Below are 11,150 nucleotides of genomic sequence, written 5' to 3'. Positions count from 1 at the left end.
AGTTTTCCTCTCTAGATTTCAGGTTATTTGACAAATTCATAACATCATATATTATAATTATAGATTCCTAACATTAAATAGCATTTATATTTAGAGTCCTAATATTACACACACACGATTCAAATGTTTTTACCTGGAACCACATCACTGGGAGACAGGAGTAATAGATACTGATCATGTAAATAGTGTAGGCTATTGGTCTTGATTCCCAACCAGAGACGGAGGATTTGCCCTGCAGCTAATAAAGATTAAGCTTCAGGACTTTTCGATTTCATCCAAAGCCCTATATTTAATTCTGTATTCATTATTTTGTGTTGTTCTTTCTAAAGAGGACCTTCTCTATTTTAAAAAACTCCAGGTGCCACAAACCTTGCTCCCAACGCTAGCATGAAAGAGTATTCTGTGCTTCTAAACTACAGGAGAATTGGGGAGCTTGGGGCCCCTCTTTGTCTTCTCTTGATATGTCCTCCCTCCTCTGATCATTCTCTTGTGTCATTGTAGTCCCTTCTCTCTCTCCAAACGCAGATACACTTTCGGCTTCTCTCCAGTTCTCTAATTCATCCACAGTCATATAGCTGGGTGCACACACACACCCACCCACACACCCTACATACTCACTCCTATGGAGAGATAAATTTAGAGATCGGAAACAGCGTGTTCAAAGATAGCACCATTCATCCCAAATGACTCAGAGAGAGAGAGAGAGAGAGAGAGAGAGAGAGAGAGCTATTCCCAGCCAGTGTGGAGCCCTTAGCGTGAACACAGAGAGAGGAAGAACTCTTTGATTTAATAATGGTAGAGTTATAGATTTTTCCAGGAGTGGATCCAAAAGTGCTATTAATAGGAACAGAGTGTTTTCATCATGGGATATCACACTAGGTTTTCTCTGGAAGAAATGTAACGCTCCACGTAGCAAGGTGTGCTTGTCCGTGGGTGATTCAGAAGGAGCCAGGCCACAGCCCTTTCTGGTCAAAGAACTCCCTGGAAGCAAGGCACCCCAGCTCTTCCCCAGTTTGCGGGAACCCAGGCTCACTATCAACACACACACACACACACACATACACTCCAGAGCCAACAAAGGGACATCCTCAGTGACATCAGGCTGAAGCCCAGAGCAGTAAATACTTGGGGAGATGAGGGCAGGTTCCAACCTGCTGGAAGGGTTGGAATTTTCAAAATAGGGACTGGGAGACATCAGACTGGGACTGGGGTGACAGCGGGACAGGAGACAGACACTCAAAAACTGCAGAGATCGAACTGAGGAAGCAGGTAGTATCCATTCAGAGTGGTCTCTGAAGGCCTACACGGAGAGGACTTGCCCCACCCCACCCTCACCCCCAATGGCAAGAGGAAAAGAGTCAGTTCGAGGAAGACGAAGCTGCCAGCCCTGTTACTGGACCGCTTCAGTTTGCTTATCTGACATTTCTACGAAAGTACAACCCTGTGGCCAGCTGAGTAATAACCCCCCAAGATATGAGGTCCTAAGCCCTGGAACTTCCAAATGCTGCTCATACAGAAAGGGAGTCTTTGCAAATATGACTAAGGACCTTGAGAGGTGACTAAGGATCTCGTCCTGGATTGTCTGGGCGGGCCCTCAGTGCAGTCACAGGTGTCCTCATAAAAAGGGGGCTGAGGGAGATGTTACACGCACAGAGCAGAAGTGTGTATGAAGACAGAGCAGAGAGAGATCTGAAGATGCCGGCCTTGCAGATGCAAATGGCATGACCACAAGCCAAGGAATGCCAGCAGCCGCCAGAAGCTAGAAGAGGCAAGGAACCGAGTCTGCCCTGAGGCCTCTGAAGGGAACAGGGCCCTGCTGACACCTTGATTTTGTCTGGCTCGGTGAGGCTGATTTTGGACTTCCGCGCCCGAGAGCCATAAGAGAATAAAAAGTGTGTTGTTTTAAGTCACACAGGAAGCTAATGCAACCCCTGTTAAAATTCTGTAAGTGTTTGCTCTGCCAAAGATTGGCAGACCTGGGCAGCATTGGCTTTTTTCCAATCATCAGCTGCATCAAGATTACTTGTGGTTGCCTTGGCTGGTGTGGCTCAGTGGACTGAGTGTCAGCCTGCGAACCAAAAGGTCACCCGTTCAATTCCTGGTCAGGGCACATGCCTGGGTCGTGGGCCAGGTCTCCAGTTGGGGGTGTGCAAGAGGCAACAGATCTATGTATAATCTCTCACACATCGGTGTTTCTCTCTTTCTTTCTTTCTCCCTCCCTTCCCCTCTCTTCAAAAATAAATAAATAAAATATTTTTTTAAAAGATGACTGGGGGTCTCTAGTGGAGAGGGCCTATTCTGCCAGAGCCCTCCCGACTGCAGGACACTGCATTAGTTTGCTGGGGTGGCCATAGAAATGATCACAAACTCGGTGTTTTAAAGCAACAGGAATGTGTACCGTCAAGGTGCTGGAGGCCAGAATACAAAATGAAGGTGTTGGCAGAACTGCTTCCTTCTAGAAGCTCTGAGGGCAAATCTGTTCCCTGCCTCTCTCCTGCGGTCTGGGGGCTTCCTCCATCCTTGGCCTGCGGCTGCACAATTCCAGTCTCTGCCTCTGCCCTCAGGTGGATCTTCACCTGGCCGTCTCCCCTGTGTCTCTGGGTATCGTCTCCTTTTCTGCCTCCTAGGAGGACGTGGGGCATTGGATTCAGGACCCACCCTAGTCCAGGATGATCTCATTCAGAGAAAGAGAATTGCATCTGTGAAGACCCTGTTTTTAAATAAGGTCACGTTCACAGATACTGAGTGTTAGAATTTGGACATACCTTTGCGGGGGAGAGGGGGGCAGTGGGGGCGGGGGCGGGGGACATGCTATTCTACCCACTGCAGGGGCCAGTGACCCTCCCTTCTTGTTCAGTGGGGAGTGGTAGAGAACTCTCGCAATCATCTAGCCTAATGAAGACTCAACAAGTTAGCCCTGGCTGGTGCAGCTCAGTGGATTGAGTGTAGGCTGCGAACCAAAGTATCTCAGGTTCAATTCCCAGTCAGGGTACATGCCTGGGTTGCAGACCACAGCCCCCAGCAACCGCACATTGATGATGTTTCTCTCTCTCTCTCTCTCTCTCTCTCTCCCTCCCTTCCCTGTCTGAAAATAAATAAATTAAATCTTTAAAATACAAATTTTAGAAAAAAATTTAAAAAAAAAAGACTCAGCGAGTTGCAGGAACTTGGAGAGGATCAGGCAGCACAGCTCTGATGTCGGGCCTCCTGGGAACCAACTTTGGAGTTGCTGATCCGGGGTGATTCCCACCACACCACCCGGCCACACCAGCCTCTCGGTAATCCCCTCCCACCCTAGGCTCGCAGCCGCGGTCCTCCAGTCTCTGCCTCTGCCACCACATGGCCTTTCTCCCTCTGCATCCATATGTGTTTCTCAGTTCTCCTCTTCTTATAAGGACTCCCGTCATATTGGATTTAGGGCCCACCCTAATCAGTATGACATTATGGAAACAATTAGTTATGTCTGCAAAAAGCCTTATTTCCAAATGAGGTCACACTCACAGTTTCCTGATGGACATGATGTGGGCAGACACTATAAAGCTAAGTACGCTTGCCTAGGGAGATCTGTAGATCTCTTAAATGGCTTTATTGTCTTTTACTGCCCCTTTTAATTCACCAGTTCCTCATTGCTCAGATAAAAATTCATGTAGAGAGTAATAGAAGCCCATACAAATGAACGGTTTTGTTTCCTTCTATTTCTGAAAAGCGGAGTTTTATCTGCTCTTAAGGAAAGGCACAGCACCAGCCACCAGGGAACCAAGCATGACAGGGGCCAGACTATTATTACAGTGTGAATATTCGCAGCCATCTCTCTGTCCCAGGAGCGTGTGTCGTCACCGCCCGCACTGCGTCCCCTTCCCCGTCTCTGCCAGCCAGCCTACACGTGATGACGTACTCAGAGATTTCAGAGTGGTACCAAGCTGATGTCCCAATCGATGGTTCTGCCACCATCCTTCTCCTCCATGCCCCTCCCCCTGCCCTTCAAGCTGAGCTCCACAGTAGGCAAGGACTTGTGGCCTGTCCCCAGGTCCCCAGCCGTATAAGCACCTCCAGCTGCCGTAACAAAGTGCCACTGACCAGGTGGCTTAAACAACAGAAATGTATTTCCTCACAACTCTGGAGGCTGCAAGTCCAAGATCAAGGTATCATTGGGGTTGGTTTCTTGTGAGGCCTCCCTCCTTGGCTCGCAACTGGCTACCTCCTTGCTGTGTCCTCACATGATTGTCTCTCAGTCACATGTTGTATGTGTCCTAATTTCCTCTTCTCATAGGAATACCACTCATAGGGGATTCAGGCCCACTCACATGACCTTATTTTACAATAATTACCTCTTTAAAGGCCCTGTCTCTAGATATAGACACAGTTTGAGGATTTCAACATAAGACCTTGGGGGAGATGCAATTCAGCCCATACTATCAGGCAAAGATCTCATCTTCAGCTCACCTACTCTCCTCTCTTTTCCCCATCATCCCATACCCATTCTTCGGGACCATCCAAAAACGTCAACTCTTTTTGCTAAGCACAATGTGAAATATAGAAAATAACATAGAGCCCTGGCCAAGTGGCACAGCTGGTTGAGCATCATCCCATATACCAAAGGTCTGCGAGTTCAATTGTCAGTCAGGGCATATGCCTAGGTTGCAGGTTTGATCCCTGGATGGGGCACATAGGGATGTTATGTGCCCCACTTCTTCTTCTTCTCCCTAAGCGTATCCTCAGGTGAGGAAGGAAGGAAGGAAAGGAGAGAGGAGAGAAGAAAAGAAGGAAGGAAGGAGGAGAGAGAGGAAGGAAGGAAGGGAGGAGGGAAGGAAGGAAGGAAGGAAGGAAGGAAGGACACATATAAACTGGATACTTGTAATAATCCACCCATAATTGATATATTGTGCAAAACTCTTGGATAAATTAGACTACCTCTTAAAAATGATCATTTCAGACACTTGGCAAATATTTTGTTAGCTGAGAAAATGGAAAAACAGAGTCAAGAAATTTAGTTCCATTCTTAATCTAATCTAAAACAGCAGGTGCGAGATACGCTGTGTGCTAAAAATAGCCCCATCAATCTGAATGAGCAAGGTGCCTGAGAATAATCACAGGTTTCTAAAAACAATCATAAAAACCTCAGTCATAACCAACGTCCAATGTGAAAAAAAGCGCCTTCTTCTTAGAGCACAGAAAAAAGGTGAAAAGTGGGCAACTAATAAAGTCTAAGTAGTAGAGACGGCAGAGAGCCACGAGGCTGTGTTTACAGAAATACAAAACCAACTAGCGGTTCATACTTTTCTGTAGGGCCTGAGGAAAGAGACACTGGGAATGCTCTAGAGAAGAGTTAACCCCGAAGCCAGAAAGGAGCACGAAAAACTATCCCATCCCTAGCACCAGGACAGAGGATCCCTCGTTCGACAGGCAGAACGGAACCTTCTTTGGAGTTAGAAAGTATGAGACCAGGGAGCTTATCACTAACGATGTAATTCAGTGATGGGTCCTTTTTCAGGTCACCCGTTTATGTCAGTTCCAAGTTCTATGTGACTCACTGCAGTAGTGAGAGAAGCCAAAACAAAACAAAATAACAAAATCCACGAGGTCCACAGAGTGTATATCAATTTCACATATTTAAAAAAAAACCCACAGTGCTAGGGTTGCATCTATAATCTGATAAGTAAGGGAATATAGTCCACCCAAATATCCTTCTCTGCTACAAGTCTATGAATGGGTTGAAATAAACAGCTGAGTTCCTCATAGACTGGAAAAATATCGCCTTTGCTCAGGTGTGGACTCACTGATGATATCAGAGCAAGAATTATTGCTGTCAGGTACCAAGGAGAAGATGTCTTAAGGAGAAAGATATGAATAACAAGTTCGGAGGAAAGGAAAGTCAGTTAAAAAAAAACCCAGCTGGGTGGGCGAGGTTGGGGGAAAATAGGAAGCTAAGGACGATGATGCTGCATCTAATACAAATACACATTTTTCCACAGCAGCCTCTGTAGAGCTCAAAATACTTGTAAGACATGCTTCTATTCTGAGGTAGCAGGAAGTGAGTGCCAGCAGCCCTTACAGATGGTTCCGAGGGTGCCTGGGTTTTCCCGGCAGGATCTCCAGCCCCGACGGAGCGGCAGAGACGACTCACAGGGAGAGTGTCTCTCTTCTTCCTAAGAGCTTACAAACTCATCACCAGAAAGGTTCCCCAGTGCAAAGATGCACTATTGCAATATAAAGGTACCATATATTAATGATGATATTAGAATTTCTACTAGAAATCTCCAAGCTGTTAAGAGAAAGAAGTAGTCCTGTTTCGCAGATTAAATAAGAGAAGGGACGAAGACATGTGGCCATTCGGTCAGCATGTTAGTTTCCTCGGGCTGCGGAGACACATTACACCATGCTGGGTGGGTGGAACAGCAGAAGTCCATGCTCTCACATTCTGAAGGCTGGAGATGCAAAATCGGGGTGTTGACAAGGCCATGTTGCCTCCGAAGGCTCTCAAGACCATCCCTTCTTGCTTCTTCTAGCTCCTGGCGGTTGCTAGCGCTGCTTGCCTTCCTTGGCTAGCAGACACATCACTCTGATTTCTGCCTCCCTTGTGACATGGTGTTCTCCCTCTGCGTCTGTGTCCAAATTTTCTTCCTCTTACAAAGACACCAGCAGTTGGATTGGGGCTCCGGTGCGACCTCATCTTAACTTGATTATATCTGGAAAGACCCTGTTTCCATTCGGGTCCTATTCACAGCTACTGGGGGTTGGGGCTTGAACATGTCTTTTGAGGGGATATAATTCAACCCACAACAATCAGCTTAAGAACAAGCTAATTGCTTCCTTGGGGTAGACAAGTCAAAACCACCAAGGGCCATGTCTCTACAGGCAAAAAAGGAGATACCACCACGTTTGCTGGTGAAATAGCCCGGAATCTTTTTTAAAATAAGCTCTCTAGGAGTTCTCCCATCTCTAATATTCATGATGCTATCACTCGAAACTTATCTCACAGAATCTATCTATTACATCTTATGTGACTTTTCCATTACAAAATGTTTGTATTCCCAACCATAAAGCTGGTGACAGTGTTTTTCAGAGGAAACTTCTTTCAACATGCGATGATCTGCTCTTTATAAAGAAAGGAGAAGAATATCCAGAGATGGAAATACCTACGATAGCAATAATTAACATTTTCGAATATCCATTCTGCATAAGACTCTGTGGTAGGCACCATCAGTCTATTTAGTGTGTGTGCACGATTGTCCCCATTTAGGGTTGTGGAAGATGGGAGGAAGCGAGCAGGAATTGCCAAGGTCTCCTAGGCCCTAAGAGGGGAGAAGGGTAGCTACAGATGGGTGGCCCCTGCTTCTGACCCAAGAGCAAGACAACTAGGACTAGAGAGAAGGAGACAGGGTTGGGGAGGGAAAGGCCTGGAAGAGAACCTTCCTTCCCTCTGCACCAAGCGATGGTTTGTGTAGGGGCTGCCCTTCCTGTGTGTGCCGCGTTGCCTCTGACCAATTGACCGAATCAGGATAAGCCGCTCACAGCGCCCTGCGTCAGGTGGCCAGGAGCGAGGCACTGTTCTCCTTATCTGTACAGTGCTTTGCCGGGAGGCTGATGGAAATCATGAAACACAATCACTCTTTCTAAGTCTGGGAAGAACCAATGAAAGCGAGTGATTCATTCGTGGGCGACCCCACATTGTCTCATTATATGTTACAACGTTCTTTGTCCACTTCCCCTTAGAAAGCGTTTATTTACTCAGCAGTGACTACATACTAGCTTGCACAGAACGATAGCTCCACGCAACTGCTAGGTGTCAGCTGGCTTTTCTCCTTCACGACTGCTAAGTCCTAGAGGGGCGAGTCACGGTAGCTCCTGAAGATGTCATCTTCAGGCAAGAGAAATATAAATAACCAGAGTTCTTCCTTCTCTTCGGGCTTAAAAATAAAATTTCACATGATTCAGTTATGCAATTCCAAAACAACATCTAACCTTCCATTTCCTCATTTTCACCTTCTCTTATGTCACTCCCTTCCTGCTGTTCTGAATTATGTTATATTGCCTTCTCCGTCTGTGGGCTGGACAACTTAAGGAATTTGTTCAAAGGGATGCAGTTAATTTGTGGGAGGACCCGGCATGAGATCCCACGTGTCTTGATCACTGAGACACAGAACTGACTCCTTCTTTGTGTACATGTACGTTCATGTAGCTTTTTTTATATCCCTGCCAAGCTTGCTGATCTCCTGTGCTGTGCAATCATAACAAATCATAGGCTTGGGATCATCAAGGACAGAGTTAGAAAAGTTACTCTGGTACTTAAACATTTTGAGGAGTCATTCCTGGGTAACAGATCTCATAAAAGTTTGAGAAATGTGGCATCCTTATTATTTAACTTTACAAGAAAAAGAGAGAGAGAGAGAGAACAAGGAGAAGAAGAAAAAGTGGAAATTTTGATACAGTATTACCAATAGTAAAAGTGTTAAGAAAAAGGAAGTGAAATTATACACTCAAAACTATACTCATGGTTTGCTCATAGAGTTCCCTTGTGAGCACAATCTAATAATAACCAACATTTAGGTCATAGGTCAAACAAGTAACTGTAATCAACAGAGGAAAAGCAATGTTTTCCATAAACTAGAACGAGACCAAATTGTATTCAATGGTGTAGCCCCACAGTCCTCATAGTTCATTGTTCATAGTTCAGTTAGTTCAATTAGGGGCGTCATTAGTGCTCAATGCACTCTGTCTAATAAATGCTGATTGAAATAGATATGTGGTCTACAGAAAGTTAAATCACAAGATTGCCTCGAGTCTGGGTTCAGGGTTCTTTTAATGCCAGCACATTGTAATTCTAATTTTAAAAAACGAGCACAAAAATATTCCCAGTTAGAAATAAAGAGTCCTCAGTTTTCAGCTCCCTCCATATAGCAGATGTTGAGACATGAGTATAGAATGGATATGATTTGAATTCCTTGGTTACAAGGAAGAGCAACCACCTTGAGCTGGCTTAAGCAAAACAGAGAATGTATTACGTGACACGACTGGGTCTCATGGAACCCAGTGTCTCACGGGACTCACGAAATATTCCATGCGCTCCTCTGTATTTTCCCAGCCTCCCCTGCAGTTCATCTGGGGTCATGTGACTAGATCTCGCCAATGAACCTCAACATGTGTTGCTTCAGGGCTGAGGCATTTATAAATGACTCTCCCTCCTTGAAGACACTGTGCTAAAGGAAATAAGTCAGTTACAAAAAGACACATATCGTATGATTCTGCTTAGATGAAGTACGTAGACTAGTCAAACTCAGAGGGACAGAAAGCAGAATAGAGGTTGCCAGGGTTGGAGGGGAGAATGAGAAGTTAGTGTAAATTTCATGGGAATAGAGTTTCAGTTTGAGAAGCTGAAAGAAGTTCTGCAGACGGCGGTGACGATGGTTGCACAGAACTGTGAATGTACTTAGCGCCGCTGTGCTGCACGCTTAAAAATGGTGAAGATGATAAACTTTATGCTATAAATATTTTACCATAATAAAAAAGCAAGGTAGAGAAACTTAAAAAAGCCATAATAAAAAACAAAATTAAAAAAGCAAGATAGAGAAATTTTGTATAGTACTGAATAAGAAGAAAGAGGAATCTATGTACATAATTGCATATATATATGCATATATATATATATATATATATATATATATATATAATCCTCACCCAAAGATATGCTTATTGATTTTTGAGAGGAAGGGAGAGAGAAACATCAGTCGGTTGCCTCCCATACATGCCCCAAACAGGGATCAAACCTGCAACCTTTTGGTGTAGACGATGGTGCTCCAGGCAACTGAGTCAGCCAGGGCATAACGGCTTATATTTAAAAAAAAAAAAAAACAACCTTTATAATTAACTTTCGTAGAAAAGAGGGAATAGAGTAGAGGGGACAGGGCTATAAGCTAGATTTATTGGAATGTATTTTGCTTTGTAGATTGGGCTTTGAAACTCTGTAGGTATTTCACATAATAATAAAACAAAACGAACAATCTTAAAAAAAAAATGGGTGGCTGTACCTGCTCCATCTGTGTCTTCCCCTACTCCAGTGACCTTGCAGGCCACGCATTCCAAACAGCGTAGGTGCAAGAGAGAAGGGGCTGTTTGACCACTCAGGACTTCGTGAGAGGGAAGACTTCTAGCCTCCCGCACTGTGAGAGAGTCCATTTCTGCTGAATTAAACCACTCAGTTACTGGTAACTTGTTATGGCAGCCACAGACAACTAGTACAGTGTTTCTCTGGGCACCTGGGATCCAGGTTACTTCCAGCTTCCTTTCCGCCATCCCTGGGAGGCGGCCCTCAACTTGACAGCCCAAGATGTATCTGCAGTCTTCATATCCACGGTGCACTAGGGTGGGCAGGAAAGAAAAAGGAGATCCCCTCCTTACGAGGACATTCCTCATAGTAGCGCTGCCATTTCCCTCCCACAGCTGAGCCCGGCTACGAAGGCAGTGAGGAAATCGTCTGTACTCTGTGTGTCCAAAGGCTCAGCTCAGACTTAGGTTCCCATTACCAAGGGGAAGAAACTAGATATTGGGAGGCAATGCACAGTCTCTGTCCCTATGATGAAATTATTTCTAAAGTGTTTTGTAACACCCTAGCATCTCCTTATTTTATATTTTATTTTTTTTAAATCCTCCCCCAAGGACATTTTTTCATTGCTTTTTAGAGAAAGAGGGAGAGAGAAATCAATGCGAGAGAAGAACATCAATTGGTTCCCTCCCATACATGCCCGGACCAAGGAGTATACACACCTGGACCAGGGATGGAACCCACAGCCCAAGCATGTGCCCTGACCAGGAATCAAACCCGCAAACTTTCTGGTACAGGACAACGCTCCAACCAACTGAGCTGAAGTAAGCAGCTAAGGCTACTTACTTCATATTGTAACAAAAATATTAATGTCGGACTGAGACAGGATGGTAAGAAGCCAGGAAAATTCCTTGGCGAGTGGAACAGGGAAACTGAGGGAGCTGAACCCAATGGCCGAGCAATTCACAGCCAGACACAGAAGGTCACCTCCCTGGAGATAACTAACATCCAGGCCTCAGCTGTGTTTCAGCTCCAGGCCCAGAAAAGCAGCAAAACCAGGTGGGCGAGGGCGATGCCAGAACCCAGTGCAATGAATGACTAAACACCCCCT

This window comes from Phyllostomus discolor, chromosome 5, assembly GCF_004126475.2.
Source record: "Phyllostomus discolor isolate MPI-MPIP mPhyDis1 chromosome 5, mPhyDis1.pri.v3, whole genome shotgun sequence".
Taxonomy (NCBI): domain Eukaryota; kingdom Metazoa; phylum Chordata; class Mammalia; order Chiroptera; family Phyllostomidae; genus Phyllostomus; species Phyllostomus discolor.
This window is presented reverse-complemented; position numbering follows the sequence as displayed.